Here is a 22,946-nt window from a genome sequence, read left to right on the forward strand (position 1 = left end):
AAATTTTTTCAAAATTGTATCTTGATGTTCATCATGACATTCAAAGTGTTCTTGGTGTTCATCTTGACATTCATAGCATTCTTGCATGCATTCATTGTTTTGATCTAAAAATTTCATGCATTGCATATTTTTCATGTTTTTCATAAAAATTTCAAAAATAAAAAAAAATATCTTTCCCTTTTTCTCTCATCAAATTCGAAAATTGAGTTGACTTTTTCAAAAAAAATTTTAAAAATCAAGTTGTTTCTTATGAGTCAAATCAAATTTTCAATTTGAAAATCTTATCTTTTTCAAAATCTTTTTCAAAAATCAAATCTTTTTCAAAATTCTTAGTTATTTTCGAAAACTCCAAAAATATTTTTCAAAAATCCTTTTCTTATTTTTATACCAAATTTTCGAAAATAACACAATCAATTAATGTTTTGATTCAAAAATTTGAAGTTTGTTACTTGCTTGTTGAGAAAGATTCAAACTTTAAGTTCTAGAATCATATCTTGTGATTTCTTATGAATCAAGTCATTAATTGTGATTTTAAAAATCAAATCTTTTTCAAAAACTAATTTCAATCATATCTTTTCAAAAATATCTTCTCATCTTATCTTTTTCAAAAATATCTTTTCAAAATATCTTTTCTAACCTCCTAACTTCTTATCTTTTCAAAATTTGTTTCAACTAACTAACTAACTTTTTGTTTGTTTCTTAACTTTTTCAAAACTACCTAACTAACTCTCTCTCTCTAATTTTCGAAAATATCTTCCCTCTTTTTCAAATATTTCTTTTTAATTAACTAATTATTTTTATCTTTTATTGTTGATTTTAAAAATTTTCGAAAATTACTAACATTTTTTCAAAAACCATTTTTCAAAAATCACTAACTCTTTTTCAAAATAATTTTCGAAAATTATCCCTCCCCCATCTCATTCTATTTATTCATTCATATCCTAACATCTCATCTCACATCTCAAAGCCTCCTCACAGTTGTGTTTCTTCCATTACATTACATTCTTTGTCTCCCCCTCTTTTCTTCCACTCATAAAGGGATCCCTATACTGTGGTATAAAGGATCTCTATTATTATTATTTTTCTGTGCCTTCTTCTTTGTCATATGAGCAGGAGCAAGGATAAGAACATTCTTGTGGGAGCAGATCCAGAACCTGAAAGGACTCTGAAGAGAAAATTAAGAGACGCTAAAATACAACAATCCAGAGATAACCTTTCAGAAATTTTTGAACAGGAAAAGGAGATGGCAGCCGAAAATAATAATAATGTAAGGAAGATGCTTGGTGACTTTACTGCACCTAATTCCAATTTACATGGAAGAAGCATCTCCATTCCTGCCATTGGAGCAAACAACTTTGAGCTGAAACCTCAATTAGTTTCTCTGATGCAGCAGAACTGCAAGTTTCATGGACTTCCATCCGAAGATCCTTTTCAGTTCTTAACTGAATTCTTGCAGATATGTGATACTGTTAAGACTAATGGAGTAGATCCTGAAGTCTACAGGCTCATGCTTTTCCCTTTTGCTGTAAGAGACAGAGCTAGATTATGGTTGGATTCTCAACCCAAAGACAGCCTGAACTCTTGGGATAAGCTGGTCACGGCTTTCTTAGCCAAGTACTTTCCTCCTCAAAAGCTGAGCAAGCTTAGAGCTGATGTTCAAACCTTCAGACAGAAAGAAGGTGAATCCCTCTATGAAGCTTGGGAAAGATACAAACAGTTGACCAAAAAGTGTCCTTCTGACATGCTTTCAGAATGGACCATCCTGGATATATTCTATGATGGTTTATCTGAGCTATCAAAGATGTCACTGGACACTTCTGCAGGTGGATCCATTCACCTAAAGAAAACGCCTGCAGAAGCTCAAGAACTCATTGACATGGTTGCTAATAACCAGTTCATGTACACTTCTGAAAGGAATCCTGTGAGTAATGGGACGCCTATGAAGAAGGGAGTTCTTGAAGTTGATACTCTGAATGTCATATTGGCTCAGAACAAAATATTGACTCAGCAAGTCAATATGATTTTTCAGAGTCTGCATGGAATGCAAGCTGCATCCAACAGTACTCAAGAGGCATCTTCTGAAGAAGAAGCTTATGATCCTGAGAACCCTGCAATAGCAGAGGTAAATTACTTAGGTGAACCTTATGGAAACACCTATAACTCAACATGGAGAAATCATCCAAATTTCTCCTGGAAGGATCAAAAGCCCCAACAAGGCTTTAATAATGGTGGAAGAAACAGGTTTAGCAATAGCAAGCCTTTTCCATCATCAACTCAGCAACAGACAGAGAACTCTGAACAAAATGCTTCTAATTTAGCAAATCTAGTCTCTGATCTATCTAAGGCCACTGTATGTTTCATGAATGAAACAAGGTCTTCCATTAGAAATCTGGAAGCACAAGTGGGCCAGCTGAGTAAAAGGATCACTGAAATCCCTCCTAGTACTCTCCCAAGCAATACAGAAGAGAACCCAAAAGGAGAGTGCAAGGCCATTGACATAAGCGCCATGGCCGAACCTGTGAGGAGAGGAGAGGACGTGAATCCCAAGGAGGAAGACCTCCTGGGACGTCCAGTGATCAATAAGGAGCTTCCCTCTGAGGAACCAAAGGACTCTGAGGCTCATCTAGAGACCATAGAGATTCCATTGAACCTCCTTATGCCCTTCATGAGCTCTGATGAGTATTCCTCTTCTGAAGAGAATGAGGATGTTACTGAAGAGCAAACCGCCAAGTTTCTTGGTGCAATCATGAAGCTGAATGCCAAATTATTTGGCATTGATACTTGGGAAGTTGAACCTCCCTTGTTCATCAATGAACTGAGTGATCTGGATCAACTGACATTGCCTTAGAAGAGACAGGATCCTGGAAAGTTCATAATACCCTGTACCATAGGCACTATGATCTTTAAAGCTCTGTGTGACCTTGGTTCAGGAATAAACCTCATGCCCCTCTCTGTGATAGAGAAACTGGGAATCTATGGGGTGCAAGCTGCTAAAATCTCATTAGAGATGGCAGACAGCTCAAGAAAACAGGCATATGGACAAGTAGAGGACGTGTTAGTAAAGGTTGAAGGCCTTCACATCCCTGCTGATTTCATAGTCCTGGATACTGGAAAGGAAGAGGATGAATCCATCATCCTAGGAAGACCTTTCCTGGCCACAGCAAGAGCTGTGATTGATGTTGACAGAGGTGAAATAGTCCTTTAATGGAATGAGAACTCCCTTGTGTTTAAAACTCAAGGATCTCCCTCTGCAACCATGGAGAGGAAGCTTGAAAAGCTTCTCTCAAAGCAGAGTCAACCAGAGACCCCACAGTCAAACTCTAAGTTTGGTGTTGGGAGGCCACAACCAAACTCTAAGTTTGGTGTTGAACTCCCATATCCAAACTCTAAGTTTGGTGTTGGAGAGTCTCAACAAAGCTCTGCACATCTATGAGGCTCCATGAGAGCCCACTGTCAAGCTATTGACATTAAAGAAGCGCTTGTTGGGAGGCAACCCAATGTTTATCTAATTCTTATTTTTATTGTTTTTCATGTTTTCTTATGTTCATGATCATGTGGAGTCACAAAATAAATATAAAAATTGAAAACGGAATAAAAAACAGCAGAAGAAAAATTACACCCTGGAGGAGCATCTGTCTAGCGTTCAGCGCCAGAACAGAGCATGGTTCTGGCGCTGAACGCCCAAAATGGGCAGCTTCTGGGCGCTGAACGCCAGAACAGGCATAGTTCTGGCGTTCAACGCCAGAAATGGCACACAGATGGGTGTTGAACGCCCAAAATGGCCACCAACCTGGCGCTGAACGCCCAGAGTTGGGTACAAAGGCATTTTTACATGCCTAATGGGTGCAGGGATGTAATTCCTTGAACATCTCAGGATCTGTGGACCCCACAGGATCCACTCAGGATCTGTGGACCCCACAGGATCCCCACCTACCTCCACTCACTTCTTCTCACCACTCTCTTTCACACAACCCCATAAACACTCTTCCCTAAAAGCCCTTCACCAATCACCTCAATCTCTCTTCCCCATTAAACCTTCACCACTCACATCCACCCACTCTTCCCAATAAACCTACCTCATAAAACTCCACCTACCTTCAAAATTCAAAACCAATTTCCCACCCAAACCCACCCATATGGCCGAACCTTAACCCCTCCTCCATTCCCTATATAAAGACCTCCATTCTTCACCAAATTCACACAACACACCCCTCTACACTCTCCTTAGCCGAAACCACATCTCCCTCTCCCTCTCCATATTTCTTCTTCTTCTTCTTCTATTCTTTTGTTTATTGCTCGAGGGCGAGCAATATTCTAAGTTTGGTGGGGTAAAAGCATAGCTTTTTTTTGTTTTTCCATTACCATTGATGGCACCTAAGACCGGAGAATCCTCTAGAAGAGGGAAAGGGAAGATAAAAGCTTCCACATCCGAGTCATGGGAGATGGAAAGGTTCATCTCCAAAGCCCATCAAGACCACTTCTATGATGTTGTGGCCAAGAAGAAGGTGATCCCTGAGGTCCCTTTTAAACTCAAAAGAAATGAGTATCCGGAGATCCGACATGAAATTCAAAGAAGAGGTTGGGAAGTTCTAACAAATCCCATCCAACAAGTCGGCATCCTAATGGTTCAAGAGTTCTATGCCAATGCATGGATCACCAAGAACCATGATCAAAGTAAGAACCCGGATCCAAAGAACTATGTTACAATGGTTCGGGGGAAATACTTAGATTTTAGTCCGGAGAATGTGAGGTTGGCGTTCAACTTGCCATACATGGAAGAGAACGCACGCCCCTACACAAGGAGAGTCAACTTTGATCAAAGGTTGGACCAAGTCCTTATGGACATATGTGTAGAAGGAGCTCAATGGAAGATTGACTCCAAAGGCAAGCCGATTCAACTAAGAAAATTGGACCTCAAGCCTATAGCTAGAGGATGGTTGGAGTTTATTCAATGCTCAATCATTCCCACTAGCAACCGGTCTGAAGTTACTATAGACCGGGCCATCATGATCCATAGCATCATGATTGGAGAAGAGGTGGAAGTTCATGAAATTATACCTCAAGAACTCTACAAGGTGGCTGACAAGTCCTCCACTATGGCAAGGTTAGCCTTTCCTCACCTCATTTGCCACCTATGCAATTCAGCCGGGATTGACATAGAGGGAGATATCCTCATTAAAGAGGAAAAGCCCATCACTAAGAAAAAGATGGAGCAAGCAAGAGAGCCCAGTCATGGAGCTCAAGAAGCTCATCACCATGAGATTCCGGAAATGCCTCAAATGCACTTTCCTCCACAAAACTATTGGGAGCACATCAACACCTCCCTAGAAGAACTAAGTTCCAATATGGGACAACTAAGGGTGGAACATCAAGAGCACTCCATCATGCTCCATGAAATAAGAGAAGATCAAAAAGCAATGAGGGAGGAGCAACAAAGACAAGGAAGAGACATAGAAGAGCTCAAGGACATCATTGGTTCCTCAAGAAGGAAACGCCACCATCACTAAGGTGGATTCATTCCTAGTTCTTATTTCCTCTGTTTTTCGTTTTCTATGTTATGTGCTGATCTATGTTTGTGTCTTCATTACATGATCATTAATAGTTAGTAACTTTGTCTTAAAGTCATGAATGTCCTATGAATCCATCACCTCTCTTAAATGAAAAATGTTTTAATTCAAAAGAACAAGAAGTACATGAGTTTCGAATTTATCCTTGAACTTAGCTTAATTATATTGATGTGGTGACAATGCTTCTTGTTTTCTGAATGAATGCTTGAACAGTGCATATGTCTTTTGAAGTTGTTGTTTAAGAATGTTAAATATGTTGGCTCTTGAAAGAATGATGACTAGGAGACATGTTATTCGATAATCTGAAAAATCATAAAAATGATTCTTGAAGCAAGAAAAAGCAGCAAAGAACAAAGCTTGCAGAAAAAAAAAAGAAGAAAAAAACTAGGCGAAAAAAAAAATAGAAAGAAAAAGAAAAAGCAAGCAGAAAAAGCCAATAACCCTTAAAACCAAAAGGCAAGGGCAAATAAAAAGGATCCCAAGGCTTTGAGCATCAGTGGATAGGAGGGCCTAAAGGAATAAAATCCTGGTCTAAGCGGCTAAACCAAGCTGTCCCTAACCATGTGCTTGTGGCGTGTAGGTGTCAAGTGAAAACTTGAGACTGAGCGGTTAAAGTCAAGGTCCAAAGCAAAAACAAAGAGTGTGCTTAAGAACCCTGGACACCTCTAATTGGGGACTTTAGCAAAGCTGAGTCACAATCTAAAAAGGTTCACCCAATTATGTGTCTGTGGCATTTATGTATCCGGTGGTAATACTGGAAAACAAAGTGCTTAGGGCCACGGCCAAGACTCATAAAGAAGCTGTGTTCAAGAATCATCATACTGAACTAGGAGAGTCAATAATACCATTCAAAATCTGAAGTTCCTATAGATGCCAATCATTCTAAACTTCAATGGATAAAGTGAGATGCCAAAACTATTCAAGAGGCAAAAAGCTATAAGTCCCGCTCATATGATTGAAGCTCTGTTTCATTGATAGTTTGGAATTTATAGTATATTCTCTTATTTTTATCCTATTTGATTTTCAGTTGCTTGGGGACAAGCAACAATTTAAGTTTGGTGTTGTGATGAGCGGATAATTTATACGCTTTTTGGCATTGTTTTTAGTATGTTTTTAGTAGGATCTAGTCACTTTTAGGGATGTTTTCATTAGTTTTTATGTTAAATTCACATTTCTGGACTTTACTATGAGTTTGTGTGTTTTTCTGTGATTTCAGGTATTTTCTGGCTAAATTGAGGGACTTGAGCAGAAATCAGATTCAGAGGTTGAAAAAGGACTGCTGATGCTGTTGGATTCTGACCTCCCTGCACTCAAAGTGGATTTTCTGGAGCTACAGAACTCGAAATGGCGCGCTTCCAATTGCGTTGGAAAGTAGACATCCAGGGCTTTCCAGCAATATATAATAGTCCATACTTTGGCCAAGAATAGACGACGTAAACTGGCGTTCAACGCCAGCCTTCTGCCCAAATCTGGCGTCCAGCGCCAGAAAAGGATCCAAAACCAGAGTTGAACGCCCAAACTGGCACAGGAACTGGCGTTCAACTCCACAAAAGGCCTCTGCACGTGCTACACTCAAGCCCAAGCCCAAGCACATACCAAGTGGGCCCCGGAAGTGGATTTATGCATCAATTACTTACTCATGTAAACCCTAGTAGCTAGTTTATTATAAATAGGACCTTTTACTATTGTATTAGGCATCTTTGGATTACCTTATGATCCTTTGATCACGTTTTGGGGGCTGGCCATCTCGGCCATGCCTGGACCTTCACTTATGTATTTTCAACGGTAGAGTTTCTACACTCCATAGATTAAGGTGTGGAGCTCTGCTGTTCCTCAAAGATTTATGCAAGTACTACTGTTTTCTATTCAATTCATCTTATTTCGCTTCTAAGATATCCATTCGCATCCAAGAACGTGATGAAGGTGATGATTATGTGTGACGCTCATCACCATCTCCCCTATGAACACGTGCCTGACAAACACTTCCGTTCTACATGAAATAAGCTAGAATGAGTATCTCTTAGATCTCTTAACCGGAATCTTCGTGGCGTAAGCTAGAATGATGGTGGCACTCAAGAGAATCCGGAAGGTCTAAACCTTGTCTGTGGTATTCTGAGTAGGATTCAATGATTGAATGACTGTGACGAGCTTTAAACTCGCGATTGTTGGGCGTTAGTGACAGACGCAAAAGGAGGGTGAATCCTATTCCAGCATGATCTAGAACCGACAGATGAATAGCCGTGCCGTGACAGGGTGCGTGAGCATATTATTCACTGAGAGGAGGGGATGTAGCCACTGACAACGGTGATGCCCTTGCATACAGCCAGCCATGGAAAGGAGTAAGACTGATTGGATGAAGATAGCAAGAAAGCAGAGGTTCAGAGGAACGAAAAGCATCTCCATTCGCTTATCTGAAATTCCTACCAATGATTTACATAAGTATCTCTATCCCTATTTTATTATTTATAATTCGAAAACATCATTATCAATTTATATCCGCCTAACTGAGATTTACAAGGTGACCATAGCTTGCTTCATACCAACAATCTCCGTGGGATTCGACCCTTACTCACGTAAGGTATTACTTGGACGACCCAGTGCACTTGCTGGTTAGTTGTATCGAAGTTGTGATAGACTGTAAAACTAGATCAGAGTATCTGGCTTGAGAAGCCATTACCAGAGATCACAATTTCGTGCACCAGAGATCTAAGAGATATTCATTCTAGCTTATTTCATGTAGAACGGAAGTGTTTGTCAGGCACGTGTTCATAGGGGAGAATGGTGATGAGCGTCACACATAATCATCACCTTCATCACGTTCTTGGGTAAGAATGGATATCTTAGAAGCGAAATAAGATGAATTGAATAGAAAACAGTAGTACTTTGCATTAATCTTTGAGGAACAGCAGAGCTCCACACCTTAATCTATGGAGTGTAGAAACTCTACCGTTAAAAATACATAAGTGAAAGGTCCAGGCATGACCGAGATGGCCAGCCCCCATGGTCTAAGAACAATGCGTTCCCAGATGGTCAAAAAGATTAGTAAAATGTCCTATTTATAATAAACTAGCTACTAGGGTTTACATGAGTAAGTAATTGATGCATAAATCCACTTCCGGGGCCCACTTGGTGTGTGCTTGGGCTGGGCTTGAGTGTTGCACGTGTAGAGGTCCTTCTTGGAGTTGAACGCCAGCTTTTGTGCCAGTTTGGGCGTTCAACTCTGGTTTTGGCTCCTTTTCTGGCGCTGGACGCCAGATTTGGGCAGAAATCTGGCGTTGAATGCCAGTTTACGTCATCTATTCTTGGCCAAAGTATAGACTATTATATATTTCTGGAAAGTCCTGGATGTCTACTTTCCAACGCAATTGGAAGCGCGCCATTTCGAGTTCTGTAGCTCCAGAAAATCCACTTTGAGTGCAGGGAGGTCAGAATCCAACAGCATCAGTAGTCCTTCTTCAACCTCTGAATCTGATTTCTGCTCAAGTCCCTCAATTTCAGTCAGAAAATATCTGAAATCACAAAAAAACATACAATCTCATAGTAAAGTCCAGAAATGTGAATTTAACATAAAAACTAATGAAAACATCCCTAAAAGTAACTAGATCCTACTAAAAACATACTAAAAACAATGTCAAAAAGCGTATAAATTATCCGCTCATCACAACACCAAACTTAAATTGTTGCTTGTCCCCAAGCAACTGAAAATCAAATAGGATAAAAAGAAGAGAATATACTATAAATTCCAAACTATCAATGAAACATAGCTTCAATCAAATGAGCGGGACTTATAGCTTTTTGCCTCTTGAATAGTTTTGGCATCTCACTTTATCCATTGAGGTTCAGATTGATTGGCATCTATAGGAACTCAGATTTCAGATAGTGTTATTGATTCTCCTAGTTCAGTATGATGATTCTTGAACACAGCTATATCATGAGTCTTGGCCGTGGCCCTAAGCACTTTGTTTTCCAGTATTACCACCGGATACATAAATGCCACAGACACATAATTGGGTGAACCTTTTCAGATTGTGACTCAGCTTTGCTAAAGTCCCCAATTAGAGGTGTCCAGGGTTCTTAAGCACACTCTTTTTTTTGCTTTGGACCTTGACTTTAACCACTCAGTCTCAAGTTTTCACTTGACACCTACACGCCACAAGCACATGGTTAGGGACAGCTTGGTTTAGCCGCTTAGACCAGGATTTTATTCCTTTAGGCCCTCCTATCCACTGATGCTCAAAGCCTTGGGATCCTTTTTATATGCCTTTGCCTTTTGGTTTTAAGGGTTATTGACTTTTTCTGCTTGTTTTTTCTTTTTCTTTCTATTTTTTTTCTATTTTTTTCACCCCTTTTTTTTTCTTTTTTTCTTTTCTGCAAGCTTTGTTCTTTGCTGCTTTTTCTTGCTTCAAGAATTATTTTTATGATTTTTCAGATTATCAAATAACATGTCTCCTAGTCATCATTCTTTCAAGAGCCAACATATTTAACATTCTTAAACAACAACTTCAAAAGACATATGCACTGTTCAAGCATACATTCAGAAAACAAGAAGCATTGTCACCACATCAATATAATTAAGCTAAGTTCAAGGATAAATTCGAAACTCATGTACTTCTTGTTCTTTTGAATTAAAACATTTTTCATTTAAGAGAGGTGATGGATTCATAGGACATTCATATCTTTAAGACATAGTTACTAACTACTAATGATCATGTAATGAAGACACGAATATCGATAAGCACATAACATAGAAACAAAAAACAGAAGAAATAAGAACAAGGAATGAATCCACCTTAGTGATGGTGGCGTTTCCTTCTTGAGGAACCAATGATGTCCTTGAGCTCTTCTATGTCTCTTCCTTGTCTTTGTTGCTCCTCCCTCATTGCTTTTTGATCTTCTCTTATTTCATGAAGCATGATGGAGTGCTCTTGATGTTCCACCCTTAGTTGTCCCATATTGGAACTCAATTCTCCTAGGGAGGTGTTGATTTGCTCCCAATAGTTTTGTGGAGGAAAGTGCATTTGAGGCATTTCCAGGATCTCATGGTGATGAGCTTCATACGCCTCTTGAGCTCCATGAGTGGGCTCTCTTGCTTGCTCCATCTTTTTCTTAGTGATGGGCTTGTCCTCTTTAATGAGGATATCTCCCTCTATGTCAATTCCAGCCGAATTGCATAGGTGGCAAATGAGGTGAGGAAAGGCTAACCTTGCCATAGTAGAGGACTTGTCAGCCACCTTGTAGAGTTCTTGAGGTATAATCTCATGAACTTCCACCTCTTCTCCAATCATGATGCTATGGATCATGATGGCCCGGTCTATAGTAACTTCAGACTTGTTGCTAGTGGGAATGATTGAGCATTGAATGAACTCCAACCATCCTCTAGCCACAGGCTTGAGGTCCAATCTTCTTAGTTGAACCGGCTTGCTTTTGGAGTCAATCTTCCATTGAGCTCCTTCTACACATATGTCCATAAGGACTTGGTCCAACCTTTGATTAAAGTTGACCCTTCTAGTGTAGAGGCGTTCATCTCCTTGCATCATGGGCAAGTTAAACGCCAACCTCACATTCTCCGGACTAAAATCTAAGTATTTCCCCCGAACCATTGTAACATAGTTCTTTGGATCCGGGTTCTTACTTTGATCATGGTTCTTGGTGATCCATGCATTGGCATAGAACTCTCGAACCATTATGATGCCGACTTGTTGGATGGGATTTGTTAGAACTTCCCAACCTCTTCTTTGAATTTCATGTCGAATCTCCGGATACTCATTTCTTTTGAGTTTGAAAGGGACCTCGGGGATCACCTTCTTCTTGGCCACAACATCATAGAAGTGGTCTTGATGGGCTTTGGAGATGAACCTTTCCATCTCCCATGACTCGGATGTGGAAGCTTTTATCTTCTCTTTCCCCTTTCTAGAGGATTCTCCGGTCTTAGGTGCCATCAATGGTAATGGAAAAACAAAAAGCCTATGCTTTTACCACACCAAACTTAGAATATTGCTCGCCCTCGAGCAATAAACAAAAGAATAGAAGAAGAAGAAGAAGAAATATGGAGAGGGAGAGGGAGATGTGGTTTCGGCCAAGAGGAGTGTAGAGGGGTGTGTTGTGTGAATTTGATGAAGAATGGAGGGCTTTATATAGGGAAGGGAGGGGGGTTAAGGTTCGGCCATATGGGTGGGTTTGGGTGGGAAATTGGTTTTGAATTTTGAAGGTAGGTGGAGTTTATGAGGTAGGTTTATGGGGAAGAGTGGATGGATGTGAGTGGTGAAGAGGTGATGGGGAAGAGAGTTTGAGGTGATTGGTGAAGGGTTTTTGGGGAAGAGTGTTTATGGGGTTGTGTGAAAGAGAGTGGTGAGAAGAAGTGAGTGGAGGTAGGTGGGTATCCTGTGGGGTCCACAGATCCTGAGGTGTTCAAGGATTTACATCCCTGCACCCATTAGGCATGTAAAAATGCCTTTGCACACAACTCTGGGCGTTCAGCGCCAGGTTGGTGGCCATTTTGGGCGTTCAGCGCCCATTTGTGTGCCATTTCTGGCATTGAACGCCAGAACCATGCCTGTTCTGGCGTTCAGCGCCCAGAAGCTGCCCATTTTGGGCGTTCAGCGCCAGAACCATGCTCTGTTCTGGCGCTGAACGCCAGACAGATGCTCCTCCAGGGTGTGATTTTTCTTCTGCTGTTTTTTATTCCGTTTTCAATTTTTATATTTATTTTGTGACTCCACATGATCATGAACCTATAAAGACATATAATTAAGAAAAATATAGTTAGATAAATAAAAATTGGGTTGCCTCCCAACAAGCACTTCTTTAATGTCAATAGCTTGACAGTGGGCTCTCATGGAGCCTCACAGATGTTCAGAGCATTGTTGAAACTCTCCAACACCAAACTTAGAGTTTGGATATGGGAGTTCAACACCAAACTTAGAGTTTGGTTGTGGCCTCCCAACACCAAACTTAGAGTTTGACTGTGGGGGCTCTGGTTGACTCTGCTTTGAGAGAAGCTTTTTTTGCTTCCTCTCCATGGTTGCAGAGGGAGATCCTTGAGTTTTAAACACAAGGGAGTCCTCATTCCATTGAAGGACTATTTCACCTCTGTCAACATCAATCACAGCTCTTGCTGTGGCCAGGAAAGGTCTTCCTAGGATGATGGATTCATCCTCTTCCTTTCCAGTATCCAGGACTATGAAATCAGCAGGGATGTAAAGGCCTTCAACATTTACTAACACGTCCTCTACTTGTCCATAAGCCTGTTTTCTTGAACTGTCTGCCATCTCTAATGAGATTTTAGCAGCTTGCACCCCATAGATTCCCATTTTCTCTATTACAGAGAGGGGCATGAGTTTTATTCCTGAACCAAGGTCATACAGGGCCTTAAAGATCATGGTGCCTATGGTACAGGGTATTATGAACTTTTCAGGATCCTGTCTCTTCTAAGGCAATGTCAGTTGATCCAGATCACTTAGTTCATTGATGAACAAGGGAGGTTCAACTTCCCAAGTATCACTGCCAAATAATTTGGCATTTAGCTTCATGATTGCACCAAGAAACTTGGCAGTTTGCTCTTCAGTAACATCCTCATTCTCTTAAGAAGAGGAATACTCATCAGAGCTCATGAAGGGCATAAGAAGGTTCAATGGAATCTCTATGGTCTCTAGATGAGCCTCAGAGTCCTTTGGTTCCTCAGAGGGAAGCTCCTTATTGATCACTGGACGTCCCAGGAGGTCTTCCTCCTTGGGATTCACGTCCTCCACTCCCCTAGTAGGTTCGGCCATAGTGCTTATGTCAATGGCCTTGCACTCTCCTTTTGGGTTCTCTTCTGTATTGCATGGGACAGTACTGGGAGGGATTTCAGTGATCCTTTTACTCAGCTGGCCCACTTGTGCTTCCAAATTTCTAATGGAAGATTTTGTTTTATTCATGAAACTTACAGTGGCCTTGGATAGATCAGAGACTAGATTTGCTAAATTAGAAGCATTTTGTTCAGTGTTCTCTGTCTGTTGCTGAGTGGATGATGGAAAAGGTTTATTATTGTTAAACCTGTTTCTTCCACCATTATTAAAGCCTTGTTGAGGCTTTTGATCCTTCCATGAGAAATTTGGATGATTTCTCCATGATGAGTTATAGGTGTTTCCATAAGGTTCATCTAAGTAATTCACCTCTGCTATTGCAGGGTTCTCAGGATCATAAGCTTCTTCTTCATAAGAAGCCTCTTGAGTACTGTTGGATGCAGCTTGCATTCCATGCAGACTCTGAGAGATCATATTGACTTGCTGAGTCAATATTTTATTCTGAGCCAATATGGCATTCAGAGTATCAACTTCAAGAACTCCCTTCTTCATAGGAGTCCCATTACTCACAGGATTCCTTTCAGAAGTGTACATGAACTGGTTATTAGCAACCATGTCAATGAGTTCTTGAGCTTCTGCAGGCGTTTTCTTTAGGTGAATGGATCCACCTGCAGAAGTGTCCAGTGACATTTTTGATAGCTCAGATAAACCATCATAGAATATATCCAGGATGGTCCATTCTGAAAGCATGTCAGAAGGACACTTTTTGGTCAACTGTTTGTATCTTTTCCAAGCTTCATAGAGGGATTCACCTTCTTTCTGTCTGAAGGTTTGAACATCAGCTCTAAGCTTGCTCAGCTTTTGAGGAGGAAAGTACTTGGCTAAGAAAGCCGTGACCAGCTTATCCCAAGAGTTCAGGCTGTCTTTGGGTTGAGAATCCAACCATAATCTAGCTCTGTCTCTTACAGCAAAAGGGAAAAGCATGAGCCTGTAGACTTCAGGATCTACTCCATTAGTCTTAACAGTATCACATATCTGCAAGAATTCAGTTAAGAACTGAAAAGGATCTTCAGATAGAAGTCCATAAAACTTGCAGTTCTGCTGCATCAGAGAAACTAATTGAGGTTTCAGCTCAAAGTTGTTTACTCCAATGGCAGGAATGGAGATGCTTCTTCTATGTAAATTGGAATTAGGTGCAGTAAAGTCACCAAGCATCTTCCTTACATTATTATTATTTTCGGCTGCCATCTCCTGTTCCTGTTCAAAAATTTCTGAAAGGTTATCTCTAGATTGTTGTAATTTAACTTCTCTTAATTTTCTCTTCAGAGTCCTTTCAGGTTCTGGATCTGCTTCAACAAGAATATTCTTGTCCTTGCTCCTGCTCATATGACAAAGAAGAGGGCACAGAAAAAATAATAATAATAATATGGATCCTTTATACCACAATATAGGGATCCCTGTGTGAGTAGAAGAAGAGGGGGAGACAAAGAATGTAATATAATGGAAGAAACACAACTGTGAGGAGGGTTGAGATGTGAGATGAGATGTTAGTAGATGAATAAATAAATAAAATAAGATGGGAGAGGGAGAATTTTCGAAAATAATTTTTGAAAAAGGGTTAGTGATTTTCGAAAATGGTTTTTGAAAAATGTTAGTATTTTTCGAAAATTTTTAAAATCAAAAATAAAAATAAGAATAATTAGTTAATTAAAAAAGAAATTTTTGAAAAAGAGGGAAGATATTTTCGAAAATGAGAGAGAAAGTTAGTTAGGTAGTTTTGATAAAGTTAAGAAACAAACAAAAAGTTAGTTAGTTAGTTGAAACAAATTTTGAAAAGATAGGAAGTTAGGAAGTTAGAAAAGATATTTTGAAAAAGATAAGATGAGAAGATATTTTTGAAAAGATATGATAGAAGTTAGTTTTTGAAAAAAAAGATTTGATTTTTAAAATCTCAATTAATGACTTGATTCATAAGAAATCACAAGATATGATTCTAGAACTTAAAGTTTGAATCTTTCTTAACAAGCAAGTAACAAACTTCAAATTTTTGAATCAAAACATTAATTGATTATGTTATTTTCGAAAATTTGATATAAAAATAAGAAAAATATTTTTGGAATTTTCGAAAATAACTAAGAATTTTGAAAAAGATTTGATTTTTGAAAAAGATTTTGAAAAAGATAAGATTTTCAAATTGAAAATTTGATTTGACTCATAAGAAACAACTTGATTTTAAAATTTTTTGAAAAGGTCAACTCAAATTTTCGAATTTGATGAGAGAAAAAGGGAAAGATATTTTTTTTTGTTTTTTTGAATTTTTATGATGAGAGAGGAAAACAGGAAAAATGATGCAATGCATGAAGGTTATGGATCAAAACAATGAATGCATGCAAGAATGCTATGAATGTCAAGATGAACACCAAGAACACTTTGAATGTCAAGATGAACATCATAAACACAATTTTGAAAAATTTTTAATGCAAAGAAAACATGCAAGACACCAAACTTAGAATTCTTTAATGCTTACGCACTAAGAATTCAAGAATGCATATGAAAAACACCATACAACCCAAAACAAAAAATCATCAAGATCAAATAAGAAGACTTACCAAGAACAACTTGAAGATCATGAAGAACACTATGAATGCATGAAATTTTCGAAAAATGCAAGATGCACATGCAAATGACACCAAACTTATGACATGACTCATGACTCAAACAAGAAACACAAAAAATGTTTTTTATTTTTATGATTTTCTAATTTTTTTGGATTTTTTTTCGAAAATTATATGAAAAAGAAAAAATAAGGATTCCAAAATTTTTAACATGAATTCCAGGAATCTTGCATTCTTAGTCTAAAGCTTCAGTCTAGGAATTAGACATGGCTCACTAGCCAGCCAAGCTTTCAATGAAAGCTCCGGTTCAAAACACTAGACATGGCCAATGGCCAGCCAAGCTTCAGCATTTAACATCAGAGTATATTGCTCTTGATAACAAATTGCTGCCTCAGTCCAAATAAATTTAGACATGGCTTTACAGCCAGCCAGGCTTCACATGCTTCATGAAACACTAGAATTCATTCTTAAAAATTTTGAATAAAATTTTTTTGAAAACATTTTTATATTATTTTTTTTCGAAAACAAAGGAAAAATTTTTGAAAGATTTTTGAAAAAATTTTTGGAAACAAAATAAAAAGAAAATTACCTAATCTGAGCAACAAGATGAACCGTCAGTTGTCCATACTCGAACAATCCCCGGCAATGGCGCCAAAAACTTGGTACGCAGAATCGTGATTACACTTTAATTATGTAAAATTTATTGCTCTTTCTTTCCCCGGCAACAGCGCCAAAAACATGACGCCAATACCATGGTTCACAACTCCGTGTAACTGACCAGCAAGTGCACTGGGTCGTCCAAGTAATACCTTATGTGAGTAAGGGTCGAATCCCACGGAGATTGTTGGTATGAAGCAAGCTATGGTCACCTTGCTTATCTCAGTTAGGCAGATATAAATTGATAATGGTGTTTTCGAATAATAATTAATAGAATAGGGATAGAAATACTTATGTAATTCATTGGTGAGAATTTCAGATAAGAGAATGGAGATGCTTTCATTCCTCTGAACCTCTGCTTTCCTGCTATCTTCATCCAATCAGTCTTACTCCTTTCCAAGGCTGGCTTTATGTGATACATCACCACTGTCAATGGCTACTTTCGATCATCTCTCGGGAAAATGATCCAATGCCCTGTCACGGCACGGCTAATCGTCTGGAGGCATCACCCTTGTCAATGGCTTCATCTTATCTTCTCAGTGAAAATGGTCAACGCACCCTGTCACAGCACGGCTATTCATCTGTCGGTTCTCGATCATGCTGGAATAGGATTTACTATCCTTTTGCGTCTGTCACTAACGCCCTGCAATCGCGAGTTTGGAGCTCGTCACAGTCATTCATTCATTGAATCCTACTCGGAATACCACAGACAAGGTTTAGACTTTCCGGATTCTCTTGAATGCCGCCATCATTCTAGCTTACGCCACGAAGATTCTGATTAAGAGATCTAAGAGATACTCATTCAGTCGAAGGTAGAACGGAAGTGGTTGTCAGGCACGCGTTCATAGGGAATGATGATGATTGTCACGTTCATCACATTCAGATTGAAGTACGAATGAATATCTTAGAAGCGAAATAAGATGAATTGAATAGAAAACAGTAGTACTTTGCATTAATCTTTGAGGAACAGCAGAGCTCCACACCTTAATCTATGGAGTGTAGAAACTCTACCGTTAAAAATACATAAGTGAAAGGTCCAGGCATGGCCGAATGGCCAGCCCCTCTGATCTAAGAACCAGGCGTCCAAAGATGATCCTAAGATCCTAAGATGATCATAAGATATCTAATACAATAGTAAAAGGTCCTATTTATAATAAACTAGTCACTAGGGTTTACATGAGTAAGTAATTGATGCATAAATTCACTTTCGGGGCCCACTTGGTGTGTGCTTGGGCTGAGCTTTAACTTTCCACGTGCAGAGACCATTTGTGGAGTTGAACGCCAGGTTTTGATCCATTTCTGGCGTTCAACTCTGGTTTTGGATCCTTTTCTGGCGCTGAACTCCAGAATTGGGCAGAGAGCTGGCGTTGAATGCCAGTTTGCGTCGTCTATTCTTAGCCAAAATATATACTATTATATATTTCTGGAAAGCCCTGGATGTCTACTTTCCAACGCAATTGGAAGCGCGCCATTTCGAGTTCTGTAGCTCCAGAAAATCCACTTTGAGTGCAGGGAGGTCAGAATCCAACAGCATCAGCAGTCCTTCTTCAACCTCTGAATCTGATTTTTGCTCAAGTCCCTCAATTTCAGCCAGAAAATACCTGAAATCACAGAAAAACACACGAACTCATAGTAAAGTCCAGAAATGTGAATTTAACATAAAAACTAATGAAAACATCCCTAAAAGTAACTAGATTCTACTAAAAACATACTAAAAACAATGTCAAAAAGCGTATAAATTTAACAATGTGAATTTCTGCCATTCATGAGCTCTGATGAGTATTCTTCCTCTAAAGAGGATGAAGATGTTACTGAAGAACAAATTGCTAAGTACCTTGGAGCAATCATGAAGCTAAATGCCAAGTTATTTGGTAATGAGACTTGGGAGGATGAACCTCCATTGCTCATCAAAGAACTGGATAACTTGACTAGGCAGAAATTACCTCTGAAGTGACAAGATCCTGGAAAGTTCTCAATACCTTGTACCATAGGCACCATGACCTTTGAGAAGGCTCTACGTGACCTAGGATCAAGCATAAACCTCATGCCTCTCTCTGTAATGGAGAAGCTAGGGATCATTGAGGTACAAGCTGCAATAATCTCACTGGAGATGGCAGACAATTCAAAGAAACAGGCTTATGGACTTGTAGAGGATATCTTGGTAAAGGTTCAAGGCCACTACATCCCTGCTGACTTCATAATCCTAGAGACTGGGAAGTGTATGGATGAATCCATCATCCTTGGCAGACCCTTCCTAGCCATAGCAAAAGCTGTGATTGATGTTGACAGAGGAAAATTGATCATTCAAGTGAATGGAGACTCCCTTGTGTTTAAAGCTCAAGGATATCCCTCTGTCACCATGGAGAGGAAGCATAAAGAGCTTCTCTCAATACAGAGTCAAACAGAGCCCCCACAGTCAAACTCTAAGTGTGGTGTTGGGAGGCCACAACTAAACTTTAAGTTTGGTGTTGAACCCCCACATTCAAACTCTAAGTTTGGTGTTGGGAGGTTCCAACATTGCTCTGAACATCTGTGAGGCTCCATGAGAGCCACTATCAAGCTATTGACATTAAAAAGTGCTTGTTGGGAGGCAACCCAATTTTTACTTATCTATGTTAAATTTCTATTTTCTTTTGTTATTTTATATTTTCTGTAGGTTGATGATCATGTGAAATCACAAAAACAATTGAAAAAGCAAAAACAGAAGGAAAAACAGAATGAAAAACAGAACACCCTGGAGGAGAAATTTACTGGCGTTTAAACGCCAGTAAGTGTAGCAGAATGGGCGTTAAACGCCCAGTCAGGCACCGTTCTGGGCGTTTAACGCCAGAAATGGGCACCAGACTGGCGTTTAATGCCAGGAATGGGCAAGAAACTGGCTGGCGTTAAACGCCAAAAATGGACAGCAGCCTGGCGTTTAACGCCAGGATTGGCAGCAAGGGGCGTTTTGCACGCCACATGGTGCAGGGATGAGAAATCCTTGACACCTCAGGATCTGTGGACCCCACAGGATTCCCACCTACCCCACCCCTCTCTCTCTCTCTTCTTCACCCATTCACCAATCACCTCAATACCTCTTTCCCAAAAACCCCTCACTTATCAAATCCCACCATTCTCTTCACCACTCACATCCATTCTTCATAAAACCCCACCTACCTCACCATTCAAATTCAAACCACTTTCCCACCCATAATGGCCGAAACACAAAGCCCCTTCCATCTCCTATATTTCTTCTTCTTCTACTCTCTTCTTTCTTCTTTTGCTCGAGGACGAGCAACCTTCTAAGTTTGGTGTGGTAAAAGCTAAAGCTTTTTGTTTTTTCATAACCATTTATGGCACCAAAGGCCGGAGAAACCTCTAGAAAGAGGAAAGGGAAGGCAAAAGCTTCCACCTCCGAGTCATGGGAGATGGAGAGATTCCTCTCAAAGGTGCATCAAGACTACTTCTATGAAGTTATGGCCAAGAAGAAGGTGATCCCCGAGGTCCCTTTTAAGCTCAAAAAGGGCGAATATCCGGAGATCCGACATGAGATCCGAAGAAGAGGTTTGGAAGTTCTCACCAACCCCATTCAACAAGTTGGAATCTTAATGGTTCAAGAGTTCTATGCCAATTCATGGATCACCAAGAACCATGATCAAAGTGTGAACCCGGATCTTAAGAATTGGCTTACAAGGATCCGGGGGAAATACTTAGATTTTAGTCCGAAAAGTGTAAGGTTGGCGTTCAACTTGTCCATGATGCAAGGAGATGCACACCCATACACTAGAAGGGTCAACTTTGATCAAAGGTTGGACCAAGTCCTCATGGACATATGTGAAGAGGGCGCTCAATGGAAAAGAGATTCCAGAGGGAAGCCGGTTCAACTAAGAAGGCATGACCTCAAGCCCGTGGGTAGGGGATGGTTGGAGTTCATCCAACGCTCAGTCATTCCTACTAGCAACCGGTCTGAAGTTACTAAAGATCGGGCTATCATGATTCACAGCATCATGATTAGAGAGGAAGTAGAAGTTCATGAAGTTATATCCCAAGAACTCTACAAAGTGGCGGACAAGTCCTCCACTGTGGCAAGGTTAGCCTTCCCTCATCTCATTTGTCACCTCTGCAATTCAGCTGGAATTGACATAGAGGAAGACATCCTCATTGATGAGGACAAGCCCATCACTAAGAAAAGGATAGAGCAAGTGAGAGAACCTCACCAAGAGCATGAGGAAACTCCTCATCATGAAATCCCTGAGATACCTCAAGGGATGCATTTTCTTCCACAAAACTATTGGGAGCAAATCAACACCTCCCTAGGAGAATTAAGTTCCAACATGGGACAACTAAGGGTGGAGCATCAAGAGCATTCCATCCTCCTCCATCAAGAGCATTCCATCCTCCTCCATCAAATTTTAAAACAGTTTAATTATTTTGATGTGGTGGCGATACTATTATTTTTCTGAATGAAGGCTTGAACAGTGCATATTTTTGAATTTGTTGTTTAAAGAATGTTAAAATTGTTGGCTCTTGAAAGAATGATGGAAAAAGGAGAAATGTTATTTGATAATCTGAAAAATCATAAAATTGATTCTTAAAGCAAGAAAAAGCAGTGTAAAGCTTGCAGAAAAAGGACATATGCGAAAAAAAATAGAAAAGGAAAAGCAAGCAGAAAAAGCCAATACTCCTTTAAACCAAAAGGCAAGGGTGATAAAAAGGATCCAAGGCTTTGAGCATCAGTGGATAGGAGGGCCCACAGGAATAAAATCCTGGCCTAAGCGGCTAAACCAAGCTGTCCCTAACCATGTGCTTATGGCGTGAAGGTGTCAAGTGAAGACTTGAGACTGAGCGGTTAAAGTCGTGGTCCAAAGCAAAAAGAGTGTGCTTAAGAGCTCTGGACACCTCTAATTGGGGACTCTAGCAAAGCTGAGTCACAATCTGAAAAGGTTCACCCAGTTATGTGTCTGTGGCATTTATGTATCCGGTGGTAATACTGAAAAACGAAGTGCTTAGGGCCACGGCCAAGACTCATAAAGTAGCTGTGTTCAAGAATCAACATACTTAACTAGGAGAATCAATAACACTATCTAGATTCTGAGTTCCTATAGATGCCAATCATTCTGAACTTCAAGGAATAAAGTGAGATGCCAAAATTGTTCAGAAGCAAAAAGCTAAAAGACCCGCTCATCTAATTAATACTGATCTTCATAGATGTTTTTGGAATTCATTGTATATTCTCTTATTTTTATCCTATTTGATTTTTAGTTGCTTGGGGACAAGCAATAATTTAAGTTTGGTGTTGTGATGAGCGGATAATTTATACGCTTTTTGGCATTGTTTTTAGTATGTTTTTAGTATATTTTAATTAATTTTTATTATGTTTTTATTAATTTTTAAATAAAAATCACTTTTCTGGACTTTAATATGAGTTTGTGTGTTTTTTTGTGATTTCAGGTATTTTCTGGCTGAAATTGAGGGACCTGAGCAAAAATCTGATTCAGAGGCTGAAAAAGGACTGCAGATGCTGTTGGATTCTGACCTCCCTGCATTCGAAGTGGATTTTCTGGAGCTACAGAAGCCCAATTGGCACGCTCTCAATTGCGTTGAAAAGTAGACATCCTGGGCTTTCCAGCAATATATAATAGTTCATACTTTGCCTGAGATTTAATGGCCCAAACAGGCATTATAAGTCAGCTCAAGAATTCTGGCGTTTAACTCCAAAACTAGCACAAAAGCTGGAGTTAAACGCCCAAACTGGCACAAAAGCTGGTGTTTAACTCCAAAAAAAGTCTCTACACATGAAAGCTTCAATGCTCAGCCCAAGCACACACCAAGTGGGCCCGGAAGAAGATTTCTGCATTAATTACTTATTTCTGTAAACCCTAGGCTACTAGTTTTCTATAAATAGGACCTTTTGCTATTGTATTATCATCGATCTTTTACATACTTTTTCATACACTTGATCACATTTTGGGAGGCTGGCCTCACGGCCATGCCAAGACCTTGTTCTTATGTATTTTCAACGGTGGAGTTTCTACACACCATAGATTAAGGTGTGGAGCTCTGCTGTTCTTCATGAATTAATATAAGTACTATTATTTTTCTATTAAACTCAAGTCTATTTCTTCTCCAAGATATTCATTCGTTCTTCAACTTGATGAATGTGATGATCCGTGACACTCATCATCATTCTCACCTATGAACATGTGCCTGACAACCACCTCTGTTCTACTAGCAATGGCTTGAATGTGTATCTCTTGGGTTTCTAATCTAAGATTGGAACCTTCGTGGTATAGGCTAGAATTATTGGCGGTCATTCCTGATATCCGGAACGTCTAAACCTTGTC

At 39.6% G+C, this 22,946-nt stretch overlaps 2 non-coding genes across 2 annotated transcripts; one reads left to right on the top strand and one right to left on the bottom strand.

Annotated features, from left to right (window-relative positions):
* Window positions 1-1,639: 1,639 nt before the first annotated feature.
* Window positions 1,640-1,747, bottom strand: LOC148576368 (small nucleolar RNA R71). The gene has a single exon (XR_015903210.1). It is a non-coding gene; the product is annotated as a small nucleolar RNA R71 (small nucleolar RNA).
* A 12,348-nt stretch (window positions 1,748-14,095) lies between these two features.
* Window positions 14,096-14,203, top strand: LOC148576369 (small nucleolar RNA R71). The gene has a single exon (XR_015904100.1). It is a non-coding gene; the product is annotated as a small nucleolar RNA R71 (small nucleolar RNA).
* The last annotated feature ends 8,743 nt before the right edge of the window (window positions 14,204-22,946 follow it).

This window comes from Arachis ipaensis, chromosome B1 (assembly GCF_059453495.1).
Source record: "Arachis ipaensis isolate K30076 ecotype BB chromosome B1, ASM5945349v1, whole genome shotgun sequence".
Taxonomy (NCBI): domain Eukaryota; kingdom Viridiplantae; phylum Streptophyta; class Magnoliopsida; order Fabales; family Fabaceae; genus Arachis; species Arachis ipaensis.